The sequence below is a fragment of the Maylandia zebra genome, linkage group LG10, assembly GCF_041146795.1.
Source record: "Maylandia zebra isolate NMK-2024a linkage group LG10, Mzebra_GT3a, whole genome shotgun sequence".
NCBI lineage: Eukaryota > Metazoa > Chordata > Actinopteri > Cichliformes > Cichlidae > Maylandia > Maylandia zebra.
Genome location: NC_135176.1, coordinates 7,156,881 through 7,166,729, shown reverse-complemented (window position 1 = coordinate 7,166,729; position 9,849 = coordinate 7,156,881). Strand labels below are relative to the sequence as shown.

At 38.2% G+C, this 9,849-nt stretch overlaps 1 long non-coding RNA gene across 5 annotated transcripts; it reads left to right on the top strand.

Annotated features, from left to right (window-relative positions):
- Window positions 1-375: 375 nt before the first annotated feature.
- Window positions 376-9,609, top strand: LOC112434534 (uncharacterized). Of its 5 annotated transcripts, none has more exons than XR_013100491.1 (9): window positions 376-1,245; window positions 1,788-1,944; window positions 2,195-2,303; window positions 2,409-2,548; window positions 2,691-2,852; window positions 6,706-6,819; window positions 7,537-7,694; window positions 8,122-8,179; window positions 9,134-9,609. It is a non-coding gene; the product is annotated as an uncharacterized LOC112434534 (long non-coding RNA). The 5 variants fall into 5 exon arrangements; XR_013100490.1 differs by having other exon boundaries at window positions 1,783-1,944; window positions 2,195-2,233; XR_013100493.1 differs by having other exon boundaries at window positions 1,783-1,944; window positions 6,706-6,812.
- The last annotated feature ends 240 nt before the right edge of the window (window positions 9,610-9,849 follow it).

Here is a 9,849-nt window from a genome sequence, read left to right as displayed (position 1 = left end):
ATGTTATTACGTGTTTTACCGTCTTTATGGTGCTAGCTTAAAGTTACGGTGTAAACGTTAGCTTATATTGGAGTAAAGCTGTTACTGTTTAAACGATGTTAGCACAGAAATATTAGCTTCTGTCATGACTGACGAAGTTACTAGTTAATAAAGTTTCCAGTAAAGTGTTTAATCGCAGCCACAGACTGACAGCAAATATCTCGATTAGCTTCAGTGCATCTGTAATAAATATGTGCAAGTTTCAGTGCTTCGTTTAAACTGTATGATACTTATACTGACCCAGGGTCAGTGTAAAATACAATCCTAGCTGTGTGAACAAAGCCTGGCTCCTTTAATCCTGCATGAAAAACCTCAGGATGCAGGCTATTATTACGCTTTCCTGCTGGCACACCTGTCACACCTGAGAGTCAGCTAGAAACTTACAGTGACGTGGACATCATGCAAAGACTGCCAGACTCTGTAATACTGCAAATGATCAGTGACTCAAGTTAACACTAAACTTTAAACGGTACCTCTGTGTCTCTGTGTGCTGAACATTTAGGATTGAGTCAGGCTGCATCTGTGTTAGTCCTCTGACAGACTGGTGACCTGTCCAGGTGTGCTCTACCTATGACTACTGGGACAGGCTCTAGCTCCTGTAATAGAAATTTTATGTTATTCTCATTTAAAGCATTTAAGTGCTTATGCATATGCTTAGTTGTGACACTGTTATAGACTGTTCAATGAAAGTTTCTAAAACTAGATGAACTTACTTCAGCAGTTTGAGAAAACAACTCCCTTTACAGGTGCTGATAACGTCAAGGGCACAAAACAGCATAACCATTGATCCGTTAGGTTTCATAGCGAGACACGTGAAGTGGCAGAGCTGACATGACTGAACTGTGATGTTTGATGTGTGTTTGCTCTCCTGTGCACAGTAATAAATAGCATGATCACAGCTCTTTCTGTGTTGCAGACTTTATTAAAAAAATTCCATGACATCTACTATAACTGAACCAACCTGGTGCTCTTCATTTATGGAGGCTGTTGAGTCTGAATGTTGGATGTTGTGTATCTCGTGTTCTCTGGGCTTTGTTGTCCTCAGTCTTTTTGCAGGATCAGAAAACAAAACCGGGAGGCGCGTAAATGTTTCTTCTCCATGATGTTTCTTCAAATGTTTCTTCTGGATGATGATATGACCGTGACACGGGATGCCACCTTTGGTCTTGTGACGAAGCAAAGCTCAGGAAGAAGTGTGATTAAATGGTACCCACATGTTGAGAAGGATGTACAGGGCACCTGCAGCCAAATCCAAGCTTCAGCTTAGTTGTAGTTGCAGAATGCTATAGGACTGAGACATCTAAGGCATCAAATGTTTGATTAAACGGATGAAAAAGAGAAGTTTTTTCCCTATAATTATCACTTCTTAAAATCTGTAGCAACTTCAAGTCTGTCAGCATGCTGAGCATGCTCAGAATGTGACAATATATTTTTGTTCAATATTTAATTTCTTTCAGTTGCAATTGTTAAATGAAAAAATATATATTCTTATAATTTAGCAAACGAATTTATCAAAAAAAAAATACATATATCTGTATTAGTTTTAGTAAATTAATTTGACACCTGTATTGAAAATACCATATTGTATTCATACAGAATCAGTATGGTATCATTGTTTGTCTGTTCACTGATTGTTGAAGCTAAGAGTTACTTTGATCTGTTTAGATCTAAAGTATCCAAAGTTGAGTTCTAATGTTTCTTCACCCCTGTGTGTGTGATATGTGATTTCCTACATGCTGGCAGAGCAGAGCAGCAGTTTGTGCTCACAGATGGTGACGGTGTGGAGAGACGGTGGTATTTCCTCAGAAGAACCAGCAGAGTCACAAAGGACACCAGTCCATCTCACCACCTTGACTTGCTGACTGATGTTCGTCTGCACTGCACAGAGGAAATCAACTGACCGAGGTTTGTCCAGTGACGTGTTATGAAATGTATATTTGTTTTATGCTTACAGATATGTTTTTCTTGACAGGCTCTGCAGAGGTTAGACAAAGCAGAGAAAACATGTGCTTTACATTTTACTGTGATTTATTGAGATATTTGTTGCCTGATGTTCAGCAGGAATGGAGAAATAGAATCAAAGGGAGATGTTTTTCCTGTTTTTGTAATGATGTAAGTAAATCTTCAATATTATTTATTTGCTTGGTTATATTAGGAGCGTTTCTGAGTGAGGGGGAGAGGAGTCATCATCCAGGTAAAGTGACGTGGATCAGTGGATACACTTGTCTCCCCTTTAAAGGAGACGATCCAAGTCATCCTTAAATGTTAGCGCTTTCAAATACACAAACATTTTTAAAGGACAAAAATGAACATCCAACTTTGACTGTAATACAAAATAAATCTTTGCATGTGTGTTTTCAAACTCTCAGATGGGCAGTATATCAGTCTTGGACTGTCTAACCTGCCGGAGCAGCACTGAATGACCACCGCACGAGCATGTTCCTGCTTCCTGCTCGTTCCTGCTGCAACATTCAGCATCTGATCCTTCATCTGTGTGCTTCTGCTTTTGGTAAGTAGAGTTACCCAACTCCAGTAACTCTAAACACATGCCATCCATTTCTAACGGCCTGGTTACTTCCTGTCAGTTACTTTAGAAACCATGTGGTCACCTGACCTAACACTGTTTCTTCTTCTTCCCCTTAATGTTGAAGTGTCAAATGTCAAACAGCTGGAGAGGAAACTACACCAGTGTACTGGGATGTTTCAGCAACACGTGCCAGATGCTGTTCCTTCATGGTGACATCACCAGAGACAGTCCCGCCCACCTCAGGACCCATTGATTATGATGATCTGATCCATCAAACCCCCAGCAGGTGAACTTTATTCATGACATAACACCGCAACAATGTAAAAAATTAAACAGCAACAGTCTAAATGTAAAGTGCATTCTAAAGTCCTCTTCAATAAATTGTATGCAAAGAGTCATTCAGGTCACTACAGAACCCAGAGTCTTCATCATTAAATCTCTGGTTGCTTCATTTTTCTATCCTATATCAGATATTTTAAAGGTTAGCTTAGGTAAAGTTCCATTCTCATGGTGAGGCAAAGTGCTTTATGTGTGTGCGTGTCATGAACGGCTATAAAAGGCCTATAATTAAAGAACAAAGCGGGGTTTGAGTTCGAGTTGCGGCAGACTGTCACTACTTGTAAATGGAACGCAGCCTTCCTACGGCGGACAGCTAATAACAGGAATCGGACGCGGTCCAGCCAAGTCCACAGCAACCACCATAGCAACCGCCTAGCATGACCTTAAAAACATATTCTGTCTTCATAACTATCAAAATCGTGAAATGATTTGCAAAGTGTGAAAGTGTTACAGCTGCAGAGAGCTATGGCGGTATCTATGGAAGCTGTTTACATAGCTAATAATATACGATGTAACCATGGAGACAGTCAGTCACTTGAGCTAGCGGTGCATGTTTACTACAGTGAATAAGGTGATTGAGTGCACAGCGTCCACACTCTGCAGGGGGTAAAGACATTACTTCAATATTATTTTATATTGATATATATTAGCCTTCTGTTGACCATCACCTCAGGTTCACCATTACAGTTTCAGATTACAGATGCACACTGTCTAAACACATTCAAAAACTCATGTCTCAGAAATAAGCACAGCTGTTCATGTTTGTCATTAGAGTTTTATTTGTAAGAAAATTATGAACTTCATATTGTGCATTAAATAAAAGAACATTTCACAACTCTGAGTCAACAGAAACAGGTAACAGAAATGTCTCTAATGTGTACAGTGTAGTGTAAGCATTAAAAGATCATAAAGGAAAAACTAACATTTATGTGAAACTAATTGTAATAAAAAATGAGCAGGTGCTTTATAGATTTAAAAGAAAGAATCTGAAAACAACACTTTTTTGGTCTAAGTGATCAAAGTAGAAAACAGAACTGATGTTCAAGAACAAACCGTAGCTGCACTAATATTACACATCTCAATCGTTGTACTGAACAGACATGTTGCTTTTAAAACCACATGCAGTGTGTGACCATGACTGTTCACTGAGACCATGAACGCCACTTCGCTGAAGCATTCTTCTTCTTCTTCTTCTTGCCATTAAATTGGAAGCAGAAGCAGCATGAGCTGATTTGATCTACTGAAAGGAAAAAGCAGAACATCTGAGTTGAAACCAGTCAGCTGAAATCATTAAGACAGGAACAAATTCAATGCAGTGTCTCACGTGGCTTAGCCTGTTACAACTGTTGATACAAGCTAAATACGGTTAACACACAGTGTCAGGGAGCTCCAGTGTGGGAACTAGTGGCTTTAGGTTTGTAGTCATTTAACTTTCATCCATTCATTCATTTAATTCAGGAGGAAGAAATGCCAGGTTGGTGCAGGCTGGTTACATGCATTTGGTCCCATGCTGTCTTTAATTAAATGACTTGGTTCATTTTATGGCTGGGCTGTATGTGGGGTTATATCATGTTATTTGGGCAGGAGTACCTGTCCCCTGTTAGACTTAGAAAGTTTCTCCATAAGTAGAGTTTCTAACTCTTCTAGCACATCTGTGGCTGACAGCTTTTTGGTGGCTCTTTTTACCCCACACTGGTTGTGAGTGTGTAAATAGCCCCACTAGTTATTTTGGGTTGCAGTTAACTAGGGAGGAAGGGCTGGGTATGCCATGATTAGGTGAATAACAATTATATGTGATACATAAATTTCACAATGCATGCATATATCTCTATCAATTAAACCTGGCCTGAGGGCTGCCATTTTTTACATTCAGTTATTTCTCTTAGAAATGTTGGAACTAAATAATGAATGTGTTACAGTTAAAGTGAAACACTGGTCAGTGTAAATGGCTCATTGGGACACAGAAACCTTTAAATTAAACCTGATATCTAGTGTCAAACAATATCAAAGCTGTAAAAGATGTTTACATTCGGAATTTATAAAACTATGATTGTAAATAAATTCAAACAAGTGAGCTTTTCTCTTTGTGCTGAATATCAACACTGTGGTTTCTTAGACTGTAAGCTTTACTTTAGTGCAACCAGTTGCAGAAGCTGCCACTCCAAATGTCTTTTGATAACAAGAAAAAAATACCTTTTCAGTACACGGCCTGAAGTTCTTCTCCGACATCTTCTGCAATCGGCTTTGTCTGCTGGTTTGAAGACAATAAACCACAAAAAAGATGATTTAGTCACTTTGTCTGCGTCATGCAGCTCGAATGTGTCGTGTAACGATGTTGAATAGCCGTCGTTATCCCTCTGCTTTGAGCCTTTTATCAAAAGTTACAGCTAACTTCATGAAGTTGTACAAAAAGGCTTCATTTCGCCGAGACAGTGCGTTTCTGACTATTACATGCATTTGAATGGAGTTCTTGCACGAAACAAAGTATAAGTTTTCATTATGTGAATAACTTGTATTTTACACTGACCCTGGGTCAGTATCAACTTCATGAAGACAGCTGTAACTTTTGATAGAGGACTCAAACACACATATTTATGGCTTTGCCTTATAGAATTCAGCATCTCCGTGCTGAGGAAATAGGTTTTGCAGCTGTTTGAGCTAAGATTTTCAAGTTATTCACAAATTGAAAACCTATACTTTGTGTCGGGCGAGAACTCCATTCAAATGCATGTAATAGCGTGAAACGCACTAACGTGGTGAAATAAAGCGTTTTTCCATAAACTTCATAAAGACAGCTGTAAATTTTGAGAGAAGACTCACACACACATTGGGGGGATATTGAAGTCTATAAGATAAAGCCATGAATATGTTTGTCTGAGTCTTCTATCAAAAGTTACAGCAAGCTCTATGAAGTTGATGAGAAACGCGTTTCTCACTGTTACATGCATTTGAATTTAGTTCTTGCCCGACACAAAGTATAGGTTTTAATTTGTGAATAACTTGAAAATCTTAGCTCAAACAGCTGCAAAACCTATTTCCTGAGCACTGAGATGCTGAATTCTATAAGGCAAAGCCATAAATATGTGTGTGTGATTCTTCTATCAACAGTTACAGCTGTCTTCTTGAAGTTGATACTGACCCAGGGTCAGTGTAAAATACAATCCTAGCTGTGTGAACAAAGCTTGGCTCCTTTAATCCTGCATGACAAACCTCAGGATGCAGGTTATTATTACTCTTTCCTGCTGGCACACCTGAGAGTCAGCTAGAAACTTACAGTGACGTGGACATCATGCAAAGACTGCCAGACTCTGTAATACTGTGAATGATCAGTGACTCAAGTTAACACTAAACTTTAAACAGTACCTCTGTGTCTCTGTGTGCTGAACATTTAGGATTGAGTCTGCATTGACTTTATTTATTGAGACTTTAATGTGCTAAAAGCAGGTTGAAGACAGCTCAGAAACATTTGAAGATTAAAATTTAGCATTATGGCTGCTGGTGGTTTGTAAAGCCTATACTCAGCTGTAGTTTTTGTTACTAATTTATGTTTGTTGTTGTTTAACACAGATTTCAGAAGAGCAAATATGCTTAATAGTTTAACTAGATTTCATTTGTCAGTGTGGGACTGCTGAGTCACCTGAAGAACTCATTTCATTCATTCTCCACATGATGTTCATATACAGAAATGTTTCACAGGAACTGGTTCCTCCCAAACTGTGAACTAGTGTGTTTCCATAGATTATCTCTGTATGAATGTACTTTTAAATGAAGGCAAGTGTTTGTCCTTTTTTGTTCCTCAGTTACAGTACGTGATATCTTGATATCAGGCGGTCAACACTGGGGGAAGACAAGAAGCAGACGTACTTCCAAGAGGGAGCTGCAGTGAGGACACAGCCAGGTCACTGAGGTCAGAGGTCAGAATCTGAAACAGCTCAGGTTTATATTTTAGGGGTTATAAAAAATCAAAATGTATTTATGAAGAAACCTTTAAATAATAGTCATAATTATGATTATTATAAGAAATATCAAACATTTAAGTGGATTTTCTGTTACACATATTGTATTATCCCTGCAATAAACTGGCAGCCTGTCTTTGTCCTGTATCAGCTGGGATAGGCTTCATCCTCCCGCAACCCTGAATTGGATACATTGTATGTAATCTGATCATTTACAAACTCAAGGTATCTAATCAAAATGTAAGTAATAATTATAAAATGGGAAAGCAGAAATAAGTGTGACATAAATGTAAATGTGTTAGCTGACATAGAGGACAGCTACATGTAGTCTGAAAAACCTTTGTTGTCAAGTTTGCAGGTATATCAGCACGAGACATTCTTACATAGAAGAGTCTGTTAAAGTCTCTAACTCAGCGAAGCATTATTGGTCCCGTCTGTTTGGATAAATATAGTAAGTTGATGTTTGTCCATTTATTGACACATTTTCTTAAGTGCTTATCCAGTTCAGGATCACAGTGGAGCTGCAGCTGGATATGTTCATTAAATAAACCTTACAAAAGTTAACAATAAACCTGCATCCATGTACGTTGTTGTCCACAGGATAAGAAAATCAAACTGGAACACTGTGGAACATGTTAATAAATGTTTGTGTGTTTATGCCTGTGTCTTTCACAGGAGGCGCTGGAAGGTTTCCCTAATAGTTCCTGGTGAATCAAAGCAGAACCATAAAGGTTGCTGGATTGCATGATGGCCTTACCCCTGAGCAGTCATCCTGTTAAAGGAGGAACCAGTTAGAAGCTGTTTTCAAAGTAGCTGAGCAGATTTCATCTCAAGTAAGCGATTAACTGTTTGTTCATCTGTTCTGCCACTTAAAGAGCATTTAAGGACGTCTTTCGAGTGTCCAGCTGAATTAATTCTACTGGCTCTCATGGTCATTTGCTATTATAGACATATTTTTCATGTTCATCCAGCTATTTAGTAAATTCTATCTATTTAGTAATATCCGTCAGCTATAAAATGTAATATAGATATAAAAAATATCTAAATATCTCCTGCACTTTATATTTTAATGATGTAAGTCTGTTATCGTGTTACATTAGCATTCCTCACATATCAATGAGATGCTGTACAGTACAATCCTACTGACGCAGCAGAGGGATAACGACGGCTATTCAACATCGTTACACGACACATTCGAGCTGCATGACACAGACAAAGTGACTAAATCATCTTTTTTATGGTTTATTGTCTTCAAACCAGCAGACAAAGCCGATTGCAGAAGATTTCGGAGAAGAACTTCAGGCCGTGTACTGAAAAGGTATTTTTTTCTTGTTATCAAAAGACATTTGGAGTGGCAGCTTCTGCAACTGGTTGCACTAAAGTAAAGCTTACAGTCTAAGAAACCACAGTGTTGATATTCAGCACAAAGAGAAAAGCTCACTTGTTTGAATTTATTTACAATCATAGTTTTGTAAATTCTGAATGTAAACATCTTTTACAGCTTTGATATTGTTTGACACTAGATATCAGGTTTAATTTAAAGGTTTCTGTGTCCCAATGAGCCATTTACACTGACCAGTGTTTCACTTTAACTGTAACACATTCATTATTTAGTTCCAACATTTCTAAGAGAAATAACTGAATGTAAAAAATGGCAGCCCTCAGGCCAGGTTTAATTGATAGAGATATATGCATGCATTGTGAAATTTATGTATCACATATAATTGTTATTCACCTAATCATGGCATACCCACCCCTTCCTCCCCTAGTTAACTGCAACCCAAAATAACTAGTGGGGCTATTTACACACTCACAACCAGTGTGGGGTAAAAAGAGCCACCAAAAAGCTGTCAGCCACAGATGTGCTAGAAGAGTTAGAAACTCTACTTATGGAGAAACTTTCTAAGTCTAACAGGGGACAGGTACTCCTGCCCAAATAACATGATATAACCCCACATACAGCCCAGCCATAAAATGAACCAAGTCATTTAATTAAAGACAGCATGGGACCAAATGCATGTAACCAGCCTGCACCAACCTGGCATTTCTTCCTCCTGAATTAAATGAATGAATGGATGAAAGTTAAATGACTACAAACCTAAAGCCACTAGTTCCCACACTGGAGCTCCCTGACACTGTGTGTTAACCGTATTTAGCTTGTATCAACAGTTGTAACAGGCTAAGCCACTTGAGACACTGCATTGAATTTGTTCCTGTCTTAATGATTTCAGCTGACTGGTTTCAACTCAGATGTTCTGCTTTTTCCTTTCAGTAGATCAAATCAGCTCGTGCTGCTTCTGCTTCCAATTTAATGGCAAGAAGAAGAAGAAGAATGCTTCAGCGAAGTGGCGTTCATGGTCTCAGTGAACAGTCATGGTCACACACTGCATGTGGTTTTAAAAGCAACATGTCTGTTCAGTACAACGATCGAGATGTGTAATATTAGTGCAGCTACGGTTTGTTCTTGAACATCAGTTCTGTTTTCTACTTTGATCACTTAGACCAAAAAAGTGTTGTTTTCAGATTCTTTCTTTTAAATCTATAAAGCACCTGCTCATTTTTTATTACAATTAGTTTCACATAAATGTTAGTTTTTCCTTTATGATCTTTTAATGCTTACACTACACTGTACACATTAGAGACATTTCTGTTACCTGTTTCTGTTGACTCAGAGTTGTGAAATGTTCTTTTATTTAATGCACAATATGAAGTTCATAATTTTCTTACAAATAAAACTCTAATGACAAACATGAACAGCTGTGCTTATCTCTGAGACATGAGTTTTTGAATGTGTTTAGACAGTGTGCATTTGTATGCTGAAACTATAATGGTGAACCTGAGGTGATGGTCAACAGAAGGCAAATATATATCAATATAAAATAATATTGAAGTAATGTCTTTACCCCCTGCAGAGTGTGGACGCTGTGCACTCAATCACCTTATTCACTGTAGAAAACGTGACTGACTGTCTCCATGGTTACATCGTAT